Raw genomic sequence first — 5,872 nt, 5'->3', positions numbered from 1 at the left:
AGTGGTTGCTTAGGCATTGGTTGCGACTATCTGTACCCGCCCATCCACAAGCCTGCAAAGTCAGTAAGGAAAAACATTTTTGGGGAGTAAATGGAGCTGGGTGCCAGACCCTCACCTCTCCCCAAATGCTCCCAGGGGCTCTTGCGTGGCCCTAGCCCCCTTGACAGGGGTGCAGGCAAAAGCATGGTGAGCCCCTGGATTCCTTTAACGGAATTCCCTTTCCGCACCACCATTGGAGGGGCAGGCACAGCCAATCCATGCCCCTCCACCAACCAAGAAGCTCAATGCTGCACGCAGGGAATATATAACCTAAGGCTGTCAATCAATAATTGGCAACATCAAACTCTCCCCAACAACCAGAGGAGCCCAGTCACAACGGTGGCCATCCAAACTAACCCGCCCAGCAACAGAGAGGTGTTTTGTTGACCCCACCGCAATTCGTGCTCTCCGTGAAGGAGAACACGCTTTATTGCGCTCCTTTCCAGTGCTTGAGTTTTTGAATTGGTATGGAGAAAATGATCTGCTTCACCCATGCAAACTGCCTGTGTATCAAAAAGAGGCACAAACTGGATGGCACATTTAGATAACACACATACACTTCTGCAATCACAACTGTACTTTCTCCAGCTGCCACTTCATCGAAATAGGTGCAACTATCTCCATGTTTCACCTGGTGCATGTTTCTGCTTTTTGATGCTCTTGTAGACCTATGTCCACGACAGAGAGAAGAAGATAAATAGGCTTAATAATGAAGAATGGATTGTTTTCAATGCATTACAATATAGGGGAGGCCAGAGTGTCTTGTAACACTATCATCATCATTTTATTTGTATGCCGCTTTTCCGCAAAAAGAATCAGGCTCAAAAGCGGCTTACATCAAAGAAAACAGGAGTACATCTCAAAACCAACCAGTGCTAGAACAATTTCATAATAATATAGTAAACCAACAACATAATAGCAGACATAACACTTAAAAACGAAATGTTTCAGTCCTATAAATATAGCATTAACAGCATTACACTTCCCGGCAATAGCAAAGTAACGGTTTTGACACATTCACCTTCGCCTTAGAAACACCTTTCCTAAGGTGTTGCTTGCAGTATAAACATGCAAGGACCAGAAAATGTAGGCCGGTGTGCAAGCCAAGTTGAACCAGAGCATTCAGTTTTCCCTTTCCACACACCCCATCCAATCTGTGTCTTCATTCCTTGAGACAGATAAGCACCTTGCCCTGTCCCTCCCTAGTATTAAGGCAGCGGTCAGTAACCTATGGCCCATGGGTCAAAAGCGGCCCGTGTAGGTCATTTGACCAGCCCACAAGCAGTGCTGGACTCGCTTCCACGGCGCCGAAAATCTCGTCTGTGCATGCACAGACGCCAAAAATTGTGTCAGCGCACACCCAGACACCATAAACCACAGGCAGGACCCATCCGACCCAGAAGATAAACCTTCCTGACCCCTGTATTAAGGTCTCTGAACTTCTGCAGTAGTCCAAACCTCAGTCATATACACTGAAGCTTTTTCGCCCCAGGCTTGCATTAAGTTCAGGCCTCCACTGCATGCTGCCTGGTCCGATAGCACTTGCCTTCATTCCATAGAAGACAATCTCCCCACATCGCTCTCTCTGTGCTCCTGAAGTGGCTGGTCAAGGCAACAGGGCATTGCATACCCTTTGTAACAACAAGCCGTTTTATTCTTCTGCACTTCTGTACTGGTGCTTCAACCAGCAAAGCCATTTTACCATAATTGCTTTCCATGATAATGTGTAAAAAAAAACTGTATTCATTTCTGTTGCATTTGTTGGTTCTTGCTCAAGGTAAGCAAGACAATATCAGTATTTTTAATATAATTGGGTCTATTGCCTTTGCTGCCTGCCCAGCACTGCCACACACAGCTGACTTGGATGGGGCAAGGCAGGGTACATGCCCTGGAAGAACTCATCTGACACATCCACCAGTGTGCAGGTGCCAACTCCAGGGGACACTGGGTGCCTGAGCACCACAAAATTTTCACTGTGGGTGCCTGGCCTCTGCCCACGGCCGTCCACTACCTTACCTCCAGTGCCATGGCAGCAACCGGCTAGGGCCTCTGCCTCCACTGTTGGGCCTCTGCTGGGGCCACAGACATGCACCAATGGTCTGCTATTCCCCCCGCCCCCGGTTCTGTGGAAGCACGGAAGCAGTGTGTGATGACATGATGGCACATCATGACATCACGTTGTGCATGCTGCTGGGCACCCACGGTCTGGGGCCCAAGTTGGCTTCCTCTGCACAGTTGTGTCCATCCATCCCCAACTTCATTGCTCCCCTGCCCCAGCCCAGTTCAGGTAGGTACATTAAAGGTCAAGGACCCCTGGACGGTTAAGTCCAGACTGTGGGGTTGTGGCGCTCATCTCACTTTCAAGCTGAGGGAGCCAGCGTTTGTCCACAGACAGCTTTCCAGGTCATGTGGCCAGCAGGACTAAAGCACTTCTGGTGCAACAGATCACCGTGATGGAAGCCAGAGCGCACAAAAACGCCGTTTACCTTCTCGCCACAGCGGTACCTATTTATCTACTTGCACTGGCGTGCTTTCAAACTGCTAGATAGGCAGGAGCTGGGACAGAGCAACGGGAGCTCACCCCGTCGCGGGGATTCGAACCGCCGACCTTCCGATCAGCAAGCCCAAAAGGCTCAGTGGTTTAGACCACAGTGTCACCACCATCCAGTCCAGGTAAGTGGCAGTGATACCGGTGACAGGAGAGTATTTCCATCCCATCCAATGCATTGTCCAAATCCTGGTTTATGGTTTGCCTCGCTCTGCACAAACCATGAGCTGCAGCCAATCATTGTCCAATGGCTTTCTGCTAATAGTATCTCTGGAAGAGACAAACCTGAATTCAAGCAACACACTTAAGCTGAGCCATGGCTCCCAGCAGCAGAGCCAGAGGAGGAACAAAGCAGTCACAGTCTCTTCAGGAGTCCACACATTCTCACTAAGCCCTAATTTGGCTTAGAGCTTAGAACTGAGCCTATAACTCCATGCCTGGTTCTTAGTTAGGCCAAGACTTAAAAGTTGGCCAATTGTCCTGCACCCATCTGCCTTGCAACAAGATTTCTGCTCATCTCTGGGCTGTGAAAGACTCCATTTGGACTGGACGCCTTGATCTCCTTACCAACTGCTCCTAAAGTTCCTTAGCAGTCAGAACCTAATCTCATTTGGCTGTCAACATTCCCCTGCTAACAGTTTTAAGTGCCCATGACTATACTTAGCTCAATTTCTTATTGAAGTAAAGTAAATCAATACACACCAGATGGAGTTAAGAGTATCTATGTTGGCTATTGCAACAGCTTAGCTAAATTGGTTTAAAATAGCATCTTTAGCTAAGCTGGGCACATGTAAGTATTTACACAAGAGTTGGTGAACTTATTGTGTCTGTAAGAGACTTGTTTCTTCTATCCAAACCTTTGGATTTACTCCATTCCTACCACCTTAGGATTTCACTCCTTCGCAGCAGTTGTGGCCTCTTAATAGTCCCCAATTTAGAAAGTTAGCAAGAGTCTCCTCTTCCAATGGCCTGCGTCGCAAATGGAGTCTTGGGTGGTGTGGCACACTGTAGAAATAGCTCTGAACTGAATTGTTGATGAATGCTGGGCTAAGGCATCTTAGGAGTTCCTGGCAAGATCCTAAATGGGCATATAGCCCTAGGGCAGCAACCTCACTGAAGCCAAGTAGCCATCACAGCCGGGATGGAACACTGGCCTGGGAACTCTGTCTATGCTGCCTTGAGTTCTGTTGGAGTATAAATTCAGCAAATAAATCTAAGGGGGTCTTAGCAGCTATGCAGTGTGGCTGAAATTAAAGGAAGAACTTGTGCATACCTGGAAAAAGGTCTGAGATGGAGTATGCACCTTTAAACCACATTCAAAGCGCTATTCAAAGATTTACCCACTCTGGACCATTCAAAGATTTACCCACTCTGGAAGAATGGCAGATGAAGGTGATCGACTACATGGAATTGGCAGAAATGACTGGCAGAATCCGAGACCAGGGAGAAGAGTTGGTGAAAGAAGACTGGAAGAAATTTAAAGACTATTTACAGAAATATTGTAAAATTAATGAATGTTAGAAGGATGTTGGAAAGAAACTAAGGGGTTTCCAGCTGTAATGCTTTAGGAGATACGAAAAAAAAGTTTACAAATGGGTAAAAGCTTAATGGTAAGGATTTGCTGAACTAACAAATTGAAGTGGAATACAAAGAAGGGAGGTATGAGGAGGTCTGGGGAAATAAGCGTAAGGAAGATATGTTATGGAAAACTATTTGTTTTTTAATTGTTTTTATGTTGTATGTTGTATTTTGTTTTTGGTTTTTTTTTTTCATTTTCATTGTTATATTTTAAAAACTTTAATAAATATCTTTTTTAAAAAAACCACATTCAAAGCACATTTTCCCCTCTCAAAGAATTCTGGTTGCTGCAGTTTGCCCCTCACAGAGTTATAGTTCCCAGCAACCCTTAACAAACTACAAGGCCCATAATTCTTTGAGAGTGTAAATACGTTTTGATGGATGCAATAATGGAAAGCTGACTGGTATAGTTTTTGTAAAATGCGCAGGATTATAAGATATGTAAAATGAACCCTGAAAAGAGAAGAAGGGAAGTCATTGACATCTTAAGTATGTAAAATGTTTATCTGAAATTGTAAAACAGAAAATTTAATTTAAAAATCATACTAAAAAATAAAATAACAGCTAAGTCTCTGCCCACAGGCTCTCAGTCTAATGCCCATGTTACAAAAGAGGAAGGGAATTGGAAACAATAAAAATAAAATCAAGAGAAATCAGACACCGATTCTACTTCCTAAGCAATTGTCTGCACAAAGTCGTCTTTGGTGGTGATGTATTCAGTACGCAATGGATGTACTAGATTTTAAAATAAAAAAAATTCCTTCCAGTAGCACCTTAAAGACCAACTAAGTTAGTCTTTACTCAGAAGGGTCGTTAAGAGTCGTCAACAGGCTCATCTCAGCTATCTGCCAATCTCCCATTCCCACCACCCTTCTGAGTAATACCCCTCCCCACCTTCTCACTATATAGAAGGATCTGGCAACTTCTGTTTCAGTGTATCTGAAGAAGTGTGCATGCACACGAAAGCTCATACCAAGAACTAACTTAGTTGGTCTTTAAGGTGCTACTGGAAGGAATTTTTTTATTTTGACTATGGCAGACCAACACGGCTACCTATCTGTAACTAGATTTTAAAAGGAAACAATAGAAAAGGTAAATCAGAGAAGCCAAACTTCAGACTGGGGCCCAGGAGCAGCAAGCACCAGCTGTTCCAAGGTGCCTTCTCACGGTGCCATTCTCTGATTGTATTGCAAAAGGGAGCCGACCTGTGGGCTGTAGGTCAGCTCTTACTTGCCAGCAGGTGCCTCTGCCCACCCTGCCCGCTTTATCTTCCAGTCTGAGGCAAAGAGAGGAAGAGAGGGCTGTGCCCTTGCATGTCTGGCGAATGGGTGTGCTCTGTGTGCATGAATGCGCAAGTGTGGCCAATAGGCGTGCCCACACATGTATACTTGGGCATTGCCCACCCCTGGCATGTAGCCCTTGGAGGGAAGGTTGACAATGCAGCCCTCAGGCCAAAAGACGCCAGTCACCCCTGCTATATTAGAGCACATTAGAGCTCCCAGGATTCTTTGGGGGAAACCATTGGCAGTTTAAAGTGGCATGTTACTGTTTTAAATGTACAGTGCATTTATGGCCTGTGTTCATATGTCCTTACGTGTCTAACTGGCACTTCATATCACGCAACCAAGCCTGCTTAATCAAACTCATCGTGGTTTTTCTTTCATAGCCCCACCCTCAACCTGAGTCATAGTACAGCTCAGCGGAGCA

Source organism: Podarcis liolepis (assembly GCF_965112155.1).
Source record: "Podarcis liolepis genome assembly, chromosome: 16".
Taxonomy (NCBI): domain Eukaryota; kingdom Metazoa; phylum Chordata; class Lepidosauria; order Squamata; family Lacertidae; genus Podarcis; species Podarcis liolepis.
This window is presented reverse-complemented; position numbering follows the sequence as displayed.